This window comes from Poecilia formosa, unplaced genomic scaffold (assembly GCF_000485575.1).
Source record: "Poecilia formosa unplaced genomic scaffold, Poecilia_formosa-5.1.2 Scaffold91, whole genome shotgun sequence".
Classification (NCBI taxonomy): domain Eukaryota; kingdom Metazoa; phylum Chordata; class Actinopteri; order Cyprinodontiformes; family Poeciliidae; genus Poecilia; species Poecilia formosa.
The window spans coordinates 151,440-163,724 of NW_006800030.1; positions in this window are offsets into that span (position 1 = coordinate 151,440).

The window sequence follows — 12,285 nt, forward strand, 5'->3', positions numbered from 1 at the left end:
AGAAAAAAAAAACAAAAAAAAACTTTAACTCAAATCCTTAATAAGTTTAATAAAATCTGGAATCTGAAAATTGTGGAGGGCACTTAACCTCTCATCTAGAATATTTTAAAATACATTTCATATTTATCAACTAAAAAAAAACATCATGGTTGGAACAGAGAGGCTCATCTCATACTGTCTATGTCTTTGTTCATGTTTATATTGAAATGACTTCATTTCAATATGAACTTCTAATAGACCTCTGCAGGGTTTTACTGTAATGTTAACTCTCTCTTTGTGAAACACGTTGTGATTTCTAGTTGAGAAATAGATCAAATTTACTTCTTTACTAGCATGAAGTCATGGCTTTATGCTGGCTCCTGTAACCGTTCCAGACTGGAGGTGGCGATATTATAGTGTTGTGAATATTTTCTGGAGGCCTTTAAGTACCAACTGAGCATTTGTTGCACGCAACAACACTCTCCTGTTCACCTGCTAGTGGTGAACAGGAGAGGACACTGGAAGATAAACCAGTTTAAACTGGTGTCTTGAACATGAAAATAAGTTAATCGTTCTCCACAGTCATTGGATCTCCATCAGACAGAACCTGGACGTGTAGCTGACAGTGTTACAGAATGTTGGGCCAATATCTCAGAGGATTGTCTGACATCTTGTTGAGTCTATGCTTCTAAAACGGTACAGTCTCTCAGTCTATAGTGTATGATAAACTTCAGATGTTTGAATAAAATGTAAATCATTTTTGTGGAAATATTTAACATTTTCCAAAACTCATTTTTACATGACACATACTGTCACGACACATACTCATTTTTAACTCCCCAACTGTCACCCAACAAAACCACCTGCATGCAAGTCAGAGGGTTCATGAGTCACTGACTCAAGCAACAAGACTTCAGAACTGTAATGTAGTCTTCATTTGATGTTCTCATTTGTGGCACATATGCAGACAAACTCACACTAATTTTCACACACTCTGTGCTGGCAGCTGTCCAGTAGATTCACAGGGTCACACACTTGTGAGTACAAGAAAAACGCATATAAGCCAAATAGGTCGTGGTTGAGTTATTCTCTTCCTCCACTTGGAGAAGTTATTGATTTGCTGTCATGTGTGTCGTTGCCCTGTTGTTCTTCAAGCTGCAAATGTCGACTTCTCCTCCTTCCCCCACTCTCTTCCATTCCTCTTGCTGTTCTGGGGCCTCTGGACCCGTTCCTTATCGAAAACAAAGCAGGTTTCACAGGTAAGTGGGTCAGCGCACAGTTGAAGTTGTGAATCCCTCTGGCTTCGGCACATGCTCGTGTTCCTTACGTGTTGCCACCCTGCCAACTGCTCCCCTAAGACATCAGACATGTGGCGGCAAGGCACGTTTCTCCGTAGGAAACTCAATCAGCGTGCCAAACGCTCTGTTCATTTTAAAACACCTTCCTCACCTTTTCTTTCTCTTGCTTGTTTGCTTTGTTATCTCTGTGGCTGTAGTTTTGTTCTGAACTTCTATCACAAAATGCTTCAAGAGCTGCGTTTCTATTAACCATAGAACTGCGCAAATAAAAATTATGAACATAAATTAGCTTAAAGGAAACTCTGATTTTGAAAAAAGAAAAATAAACAAAAAAAACTGGTGGTTTTTCAGCCGTATCAAAATGGACACACAATTAACAGCCAGATGTTACTACTGGCAAAAATGACAAAGAAGACAACAGGAAGTGATAGGAGGATGTTACGCTTCTTTTTTTTGTCGGACAAATGTACAGTTGGCTTCACCAGAGCTCTTACAACATCGCACAGTTCATAAAACGTGTCATTCCACGTTGAAATCTGTAAAATCACCAACTACAATTTCACCAAAACACCACATGCAGCCACTCCCAGGTACAAACAGCTTGTCACTCCAGTGCCTGGATAAGATGCCAATGTCTGCCATTATTTTAATGACTTATCGTGTGATCAAACTTACACATGTGATTTTAATTTAATTTCTTATTTAATGCAAACACTGAAATAGCAATTTTTTTATACATAATATAAACAAAGATTTGTCACATTTGGAATGGAAACGCAGTTTGTGTTTATCAGAGGTACTGAAGGGTTTTCAAATGCAGATGGTCAGATGGAGAATCGTTTTTTTTAGTATGCTCTGACCGCCTGCCCATAATTCAAGTTTTTCATTCTACTACTGTTACATTAAATGTGGCTTGCTTTAATGCTGGATGCAGTTTTGATTTTAAAAAGTCATAATTAATTAGGATACCATCTTCAGAAATGGTTTATGTGGAACAAAGTCTGAATGATACGCCGGAGATGCTGAAGGCAGCAAGAAACAAATCAAAAGCTGGTTGTACCTTGACTAAATGTGACAAATGTGGAATATCTTTGCAAGGGACTGCATATGTCACTGTATGTACACTGTAAAAAAAATTTTAAAGTACCGGCAGCAGTGGTTGCCAGAATTTTACTGTATTTACATGGTAAAATTCTTTTTTTATACAGTGTGCACTTAACACGTGTATTAAACTGTATATGGAGAAGTCAGCTAATCAGACTTGCTGTGATTAAAGGGATTATAGACTGAGTGACTCATTGTAATCTATGTTTAATTCAGACTTCAGACTTTGATCAGGTCCTTTCTCTGATGAAGTGTTTGAGGTATAAATGCAGTGTGTGTGACTGAGGCAGAGAGGCCAGCTCATTACTGGATATTAGTTCTGATTCAGTCTGTGTCTGTGACTAATCCACTTTCAATTAAAGTATTTATACAGCAACAAACATCATACACTCAGAGCGAAGCTCTCAGCTGTGTGGAAGTTTCCACTGTTAATAGAAATGTTCCTTTTACTTTCATATTTATTGGAATTAAATATTCAACTGTATTCAATCTTTAATGTCACCTGTTTTTGAAAACTAGAAGAATCTGCAATGTTTTCTGCTTTGGGATTTGGAAAAAAGTCCATTTTAAAATTCTGACATTTAATCTCTCATGTGTGAAATCCTGCAGTATTTTGGGGTATTTTTAGTTTTTGCCCATCATCTGCACATCAAGTTGAGCCAAAGATCATCTTTTTGTATGTAATCATAATTAGAAAGAAATGCTACTAACTTGACACAAAAACACTTTTCAAAAGCCGGATTAAATCAGCCAGATGTGGAAAAATCACTGGTTTGGAACAAAACTGAACATTTTTTGTGGTAGAAAATACATTTAAAGAAAGACGACTTGGTCTGCTTACTCCTCGTTTTAATTGGATTTGACTGTTGTTAGGGATGATTAAATGAGCTAATCAAACCTGACTCTTAACGTCTTTGTTTTGACGGTTAGGGAAATGACTCGCTCACCTGGAAAAACTTCAACCCCAATTACACTAAAGCAATGGTGGCCAAACTGTTTGTCACATGAACAACTAAGCATGCAAGAGAGTGCAAAAGTCCATCCATCCATCATCCAACACGTTTATCCACAGCGAGGTCGTCTCCACCTGTTTCAAAATGTGGCAGGTCAAATTTATGTCCTTTTAGAATTATAGTGATGGACTGCACAAAATCAGCCCAGCTCTACAAAAAGTCGCCTTTCAAAAACAAGACAGAAAAGTACAAAACTAGAGTACATATTACAATAAAAATACTCTAGAATAAAAAAAAAGAAATGATCTTGTCAGAAGGAAAACAAGGATAAATCTCCTTAATTTAAGATATTTAATCTGACTTAGATTTCAGTTTTTGCAGTGAAGGGCCACACATGGCCTCCAGGCCACTCTTTGGACATCCCTGCACTAAGATACATAATGAAAACAAAAAGCTAAAACCATGCTGATAAATGCTCACCTCCACATTATACACCTCTCTGAGTCTCCAGTTATCTGCTGCCACAAAATGGCGAGCAGAAATCATTTTTCTGCTTAAAATAAATGATTCCTTACTACCAGCATCAGAAGCTATAAAATAGAATAATTCTCAGAAAAATAAATATTTGGCTGTTGCTACTGAGTTAATGTGCTGCAGTGTTAGAGGTGGAATAATATGAGTTTTTCTTTCTCTGGAGCAGTTTTCCCTCTGGACAGTACAGATGAGTGTGTATGCTAATTTGGCAGGATTTCCATTTTAATAGCCCAACTCAGCGCCGTGCCTCAGGAGCACTTTGGCCAAATGATCAACTGAGTGACAGGTGGATCATCAGAGAGGAACCAGTGCAGAGCTGGGCTCTGACACGACTCTGTCTGATGATGTTAAAGGAGCGATCAGGTGTGGCGGGCTGCAAACTCTGTCCATCCATCCTAATTAAATCCTGATGAATTTGACTAAGTCATGTTGCCTTAACGACCTGTACGTTACTCGCCTTACAATCTGCTTGAGTCAACGAATGTTTTTCCTGTCTGCAAATCCCTCGGGTGATTTTCTGCAGCTGCAGATCGAGCAGAGCGGGAGGAGAGGGGCGCCAAGGTCAGAGACACTCTAAAGGAATCGCCCGAGAGACGCGCACAGTTTTTCCCAGCCATACAAAATATTAACACTCAAGATAGTGCATTTAAACCGCTGAATAGTCTGTTCCAAAACAAAACATGAAGGAAAACAGATTCAATTTGTTTCCGTTTAACAAAATGTAACAGCAAATTAATATTATGCTAACTCAGTAGGTTTGTGTTGGCTTCTTACCAACAGCTTTGTTTAAGTAATTAAAACGCTCAGATTTATTAATGTCAGTTACTAAAATTTCACATGTGAATGTTATTAAATCAGTTCATTTAAAACAAAAAAAGTTGAGGCAATAAGTTTGCATATGGAGCTGCAGGGTGGTGCAGTTGGTAGCGCTGTTGCAGCAAGAAGGTCCGGGGTTCGATTCCCGGCTTTTCTATATGGAGTATACACATTCTCCCTCTGGTTCCCTCTATGTACTTCCTCCCACAGTCCAAAAACATGATTGTCAGTTTGATTGGTCTCTCTAAATTCTCTTTAGGTGTGCGATGGACTGGTGACCTGTCCAGGGTGACCCCACCTGCTGACAGCTGGAGACAGGCACCAGCACCCCTAGCAACCCCTCTAGGGATAAGCGTGTATGATAATGGATGGATGGATGGAAGTTAGCATATATAATTTAAGTAAGGAGAACTAATTAGGTTTTACAGTGTAGTAAAAAAATGGTGGACCATCCAGCAAAGTGAGGAGTATTTGCATCAATATCAGCTCCACAGATCTGAGTGTGTCTTTTGGGGCAGAGTGAGGCTCACAGGGTGATATGAAGGTATTTTTGCAGGGATGGGGGAGGAGGGGGGTCTCGGTGTGCGTCAGACATCTAAAAACAGCATCCTGAGCGCCGCTCACACATGCCCCAATTTCACACCACATGGACTCCTGCAGGATTCACAGGAGTTCTTCGAGCTGAAGCCAAACAGGCGGCCATGTTCTCAACCTTTCAGAGGCCCAGAACCTCAGAGCTCAGGGTTTGGTGTGTGTTTTAATTATAGAGGTGAGTCTTGAGATTATCAGTCATGGCAGCTGTTGAAGGGCTGCTGAACTATGAAAAGGAAAAAATCACAGCAAATTGATTTTGAGGTCTGCTCCGTGCTGTCCGGGTATCGAACCAGCTCCCTCTGGGTCTGAGGCTTGATGAGGATCAAAGCAGAAAAAAATAGTTGGAAATGTTCCAAATTCATGTTGATTAACAACACAGTACATCTAATCAGGCTGTTTACATTCTCTGCTTGTGATAAAACAATACATTACTTCTTCAGAGCTGTTGGACTAACAAAACTAATTTTTTCTTATTGCTTTGGATCCAGGGGCCTCAGATGGGCCCCATGCGGAGCTCTCTGTGAGCCTCAAGCTGCCAGAAAGGCAGAAAGACCCCTGGGCTGATATAGCTGTCATTTTACCCATGAGATGATCTCATTTTAATAGGCTGAGTAAGACAATCCAGACTTTGGGGTCAATATTTTGCATGTCTGATATGTAAAACTGAAATGTGTTTCAGTACAGAAACAGTTTTCATCTGTTTTGTGTTGGACAGTTTTTACTCACTGCTGCAGTTGTAAAGGACACATCGGACCAAAGTGCTGTTTAACAAGAGAAACAATAAAAACACATGAAAACCTGCTATATTAAACCAAAAATAATCCCAACAGAAAGCTTGACTCCAAGGAAAGAAAGAAAGAAAGAAAGAAAGGAAAGAAAACTTAATACCTTTTTCTGCATAACTTATTTAGTCAATAGTAGTAATGTGTTTAATCCCAAATTTCCAAAATCTGGAAACCCTTCATCTAGATTATTATCATGGTGAGGAAAAAGTGGCTTGGGATCTTTTTTCATATGACATATGTGAACCTCTGGTTTCATCTGTTTGCAGTCAGAGGATGCACTGTAGCCGTTCTCCCCTGCTGCAGTGTTCTGCATTTAGCAGCTAACACAACAAATCCAAACAGGAGTCAGGTTCTATTATTAAACATGTAGCTGCTCTAGACCTCTACAGATAAATTTGGCATTTAACTGACATGAATAAAGATGCTTTTGGCACCTGTTCAGACTCCTGAAAGGTGCCAAGCAGTATACTGTCTCCAACAGTTCCAGTAAACTGGGCTTAGCGATCTGTCAGACTGAGGCAACACTACCTGCCTCCTGGTCTCTGGCCTGTCACTGCCGTCCCTCTGGGTTTCTTGTCATACAGAGGTGAGGAAGGTAGGCCCGAAGGGAATGGATGAAGGAACATGTGTATCACTCTAACAAGTTTTTGGCTGACTGGTCTTGGAAAGTTGTTAAGGCATACATAAATATCTGAGCTGCTTGACTGCAAAAAGCACATTAATGAATAAAGATGAAGTTTAAATGTTTGAATGCTTCCCAGTTCAAACCTGGCTACAAGTGTTTTATTGGATCATTTTCCACTCCACTCCGCTTTTAAACAGGAATTAAAAATATATATTTTTCAGAAAATTAAGCACTCAAAAATCTACTCATTGTTATTTTTCTCTTCTGACAGAAAATTCACATGAATCTCTCTTTAATGAGATAAAATATAGACAAGCATTCAAAAACAACAGTACAAACAACACTGTATTCCTTGGCCAAAGACCTCACAACACTATTATAATGTCTAGTTTAAATTCATTTTAATTATTGGGTGAAGCAGTTTGCAAAATTCACAGTTCACCATGATTCAGGGTTTCATGCTCATAAGCCGTATTCATGCAGGACGGGCATTATGGGCCACATGTAATAAATAAATGACTCTCCAATGTTTGCTTTTTATGTGGTGCATTCGGGCAGGATAACCAAAGAATGAGACTTACAGACATAATCCAGATATAATGTTAACTCGAGGAATGATCTGAGTTGATGTTAAAAAAGCTTTTCAGGCGACGGCTACAGCGCAGCGCTGTGCTACAGTCAGCGCTAGCTAGCTGTATGACAGAAAGGCTATTAACAAGAAAATGATTCCTACTGCAAAGTGCAATGCATGATGTAAACAACCATTTGGACCTGACTTTGCTCCTTCTATTCAGCGTTTTCTTTGTAAGGAACATGTGTGTATCTGGAGACCAGATTCAGTCTCTCCAATTTGCTTCTCTACATTACTGGATACAACATGTCAGAATGACACACAACTTTTTATGAACTGTGTGAAGCTGTGAGAGCTCTGACGGAGCCAAGGGTGCATTGTTTGCTTGGAAAAAAGCAAACACAAACCATCGTCCTCCCTCCACTTCCTGTTGTCTTCTTCATTGTTTCCGCCAGCAGTAACATCTGGTTGTTGCTCATTGGAGTCATGTAATGTGAAAAACTTGCTTCTGTTGGAGTTTGCATCTATTTTGATATGGCAGAAAAACCACCTCATCCTACCACAAAACCTTTCTATTGAAACGGGAGTTTTTTTTTTAAATTGCTGTCTTTCCAAATTTATTTTCATCATTTCAGTTTGCGCATTTCTATGATTAATGGAAACACAGTTAGTGAAATATAGAGAAGGATCCACGTGTCCTCTGCTGTCTCATCTTTCCATTTGCGCATCGAAAGTGCTTTCATTTTCGGCGTCGTTGTGATTCTGACCTTCCTAAAGGACGTCCTGTGAAATCCCTCCTCCATAAAGTCAGCTGCTTTGACATCATGAGCAGCCATTGAAATACAACCACCCCCACCTCCACCTTCCCTCGTCCATCGTGTTGAGCCAACATCCCCAGCCAACAGATCGGGCCTCCCTGACCTTCAGGACGTTCCTGACCACTTTACAGCCGTAGCAAGGGATGGCAATGGAGGACAGGATGATGTAGGAGGAAGGAGGGAGGTGTGATAGAGAACACATTCACAGAGTAATAGACCACAGGCGGTCCCTGTGTCGTCAGGGAAACGGGAGAAGCCTAGTGACAGCCCTGGAGGACGGAGTCATCAACCCATGATCATTCTCAACCCAGCTGCCTGAGGCTCCTGACGTCCCTAAACTCATCCTGTCTTTATTACTCTGTCTGTCTTTTATTGTGACTCTGGACCCAAACCCACATTTTACGTTTAAGTGCCGATGGTGGGGGACATTTAACTGGCAACATTTTGCAGTAGCCCTTCTGAAACTATTTTCTTTACTTTAAAACTGCAGTATGTAACTTTTATAAAAAATGTGTTCCTTTTTTTTTTTTTTTTTACATATTTTGTTAATTCTGTCACCATGTTGTGACAACATAATATGAAAGAGACAATCTGTGAAAAGATGGATCCTCAAGTGTATTTAAGCAGAGTGCTAGCTACAGTCGCTTCATTGTGTCTTTGACTTCACAGCAATCCCTCATACCTAGCATGAATGTGGTGATAGTGGAGAGGAAACAGTCCCCTTTAACAGCAAAAAACCTACAGCAGAACCAGAACCTGGCTCAGTATGAGTGGCCGTCTGCCACGACCGACTTTTCCATCTCAAGGACATGAGGTGCTGATTGTCATCGCTTCACATTCGGCTGGGAAACGCTCTAGTGAAAGCTGTGGATCACAATCGGATGAAGCCAATGGAACTACATCATCTTCAAAAAGCAGACACCCAATCCTGAAGCACCCAAACAGACACTTTGGCTCCACCTTGGAATTTAACCCATGAAAGTTTTGAACAGAATCAGAGACACAAGGCGGCTTTGATGGAGTCCAGCTCTCACCTGTTTCTGTGTCATTCTGTGTTTTGTAATGTATCTATGCACTCCAAAATAAATATAAAAACAGTCCAGAACAAGTAATGAACAAGCTGCATAGCACTGAAAGAAATAAATGATCATGAGATCAATTTCCAAAAATCAAAGTCAAGCACCTTTAGATGTAAAACTTATTGAAATGACTCCAACTTGGATTAAATGAGTAAAACATAAAAATCTGTTCTTCATAGTTAATTCATGAGGTATCGTTTTGTTGCTGTGGGTTACATGTGATATTTAGACTAAATTTGCAGTTATTCCCAGGCTGCTGCCTGCGATGTGCCTCCGTCTCTGTTTCTCTCTCAGATGAAGGTTTGCCAACAGGAATGGCCATGCTTGCTATCAGTACTTACTGTCCCCTGGTTTGTCTCAGGAGATGCAATCCAGATCATCCTGACCCAAATTCCCTCTTAAGCAACCAAAACACAAGCAATGCAACGTCTCTCTAACATCGAGTGACCAGACAAAGAACTAGACCAGAACTAGGCCCCAGAAGTCACATTGTTCTACGTTTTTATATGTATAATAATTTATTTTTTTTTTGGATTGTCAGGCATTAGGACCTGGAGGTGGATGACTTTGACTGGAATGAAGATCTCTGAAACCCAAGAACATAAACCCACTAAAATAAGACTAACTAGGATCCACTTGGACTGCTACTGAGACATTAATTCAGAACAATTGATGCATTAATCCTATCATATGGAGTAAGATGCTCTGAGTGGGAACGTTCGGACCACTAAAAGCATGCATGTGGGGATGTGACACTCAGATGAAGTGAATGAGTAACAGCTGGAAGAATAGCCAGCCTCTAACAGCACATGTCGTAGTTTAAGTGCAGCTTGTTTAATAAAAGTTAAGTGCAATAGGAGAAGGACTGAGTGGAGCAGGCAGGACCAGTAAAACGTGCCGCGCCCTCAATTACTAGCTGTGGTCAATTAGCACTGGAGTGCTGCAATCTAATTTAAACTTTGTCCCTCAAAGATTCAAATGGGAAATTCTAACCTTGGCTCCTCCTGCTCTAATGCACTGATAAATCTTCTGGCGCTGTGCCGGGAGTGACTGATATATGGTTTCAATTTATGCTTTTTGCTGGCGCATCCTTGAACTCGTTCCTACATTTCATGTGTTCCTCAGAAGGACTTTGAAAAAGCTCTTAAAACTGTTTTGTCCTTGAGTTTGTTAGAGCTACGTTACACGTTTTGGTTTGTTAATTAATTTCTGCTGAAAAGAAATACATGGCGGTGCTGTGTGGACTCATCACCCTTAATGAAACTCAATATCAGTCAGAAATATCATAAATTCTTCAACTAAACATCCATCCTGGCTGAAGGTGTGTGAACTGTTACACCTGGTGGTGGAAGGATGATTTTTGGAAATCGGAAAAATAATGAGGAGGATATGAATCCTGAAAGATAATTATCAGCCTTTATGGGTTAGAATTTGAAACAGGACAATCACACAACACACACTAGCATATCCCCCTCTAAATGGCATTACAAAAAATGTCCAGGATTTGAAGAGGCCCAGTCAAAGTCTGGACATTTGTAATACATGACAGCACACAGTCCTTCAGATCCCACATTAATACCATCACCAGGTAACCAGTTGCAGCTACAGTATTCTATAACTGTATAAAATACAGCTATAGCTGCAACTATAACTGTATTTTACATTATTTTACATTAATATAAAAACTGTATCACCAGTCATGATGGACTGCAGCTGCTGGTGGCATAATCAGGTATTAGTTTGATTTCTTCACACAGATCCAAGATTGTTTGTATTGTTTTTTTATTTCTTAATAAATGAAATCACATCCTAAAGGTATTTTTTATATTTTCTTAAGCTATTTTTGTCTGATTTTATAATGAAATTGTCCCAAAATCTTCCTAATACTCACTCAGAACCAAAGTTAGTTTACAGTAATACAACAACATGTCATTTCTAAACAAATTACCTTTATAAATTACCTTTAGGATAATTTAAATCTGATGAATGAACCTCATTGGAACATGTATCGTTTAATGAATTAGTATACATTTAAGACAACATCTTAAAATGCACAAACAACATCAGATCTGGTCATTTGACCTCCTTTCTTTATAAATATGAACTGATGAGAATTATTCTGTCGTTTGCTTTTAATAAACCTGCCTTATTATCAGCGAGAAAAATAATTCAAGAAATAAAAAAAAAAAAGCTCTGTGATATGGAACCATCCAGGGTGAAAGAAAATATAGCTATATTTATAATAAATACCAAAGAGACTCGAGGAAAAAAAATAATATTTCCTATTTCTGATGAAAAGCTGAATAAACTTATTTATATTGGTTGGTAACGTCAGTCACAGAGATCATTCCAAGGCCGTCTGAGCAGAGCAGACACTAATTACATTGTAACGTCTGCTTCTGTCTGTGTGCACTGAGGCTGAACTGCATGCAAAAGAAATGCAGTTTGATTTTTTTTCCAGGTTGACATCTAAGAATAATTAACAAAATTAAATTCAGGTGCAGATTCAAACAATTTTCTGTCAGTTGACAGCTGTTGAACCAATGACTTCTTGCACACTCATTTCTTATAATCTGAGTTTTTTTTTTTGACAAAACAAAACAAGTACAAGATTTAGACATGGATAACAGAATTAAGGTCAGTTTTATTCAAGTCTCCTGAGAGCGTGTAAAGTGACTTGGTGTGATTTAGTAATGGATCTGCAGCCATGTTCTTGGCTTCGGTTTCCCAGCATCCCTCACATTACTCCCTCAGCCAAACCATCTGTTAATAAAACCTTATTTATTTATTTTTTTAAGAATTTTTTTTTTTTTTTTTAGCTCTGGGGGTCTTTATTTGATAGTGAGTGGACAGGAAAGCAGCTTTGGAGATATAGGGGAGACATTCAGCAGAGGTCAACTGGCCAGGACTCAAACCTGTGACAGCTGCACACATGGGTCATGTGCTGTACTGCTGCGCCACCGCTGCGCCCTAAAACTTTATTTTGAATGGCGTACAGATGTCCTGCTAGATGTTGATGGTTGACTCAGAAATTAAACCCAGTAAATCCACTAAATCTTGCTGTGGAGGATCCTGATAATGAGGAGGACAGCAGATTTATTTAATTAATTCAAATTTACAAGATAAAAT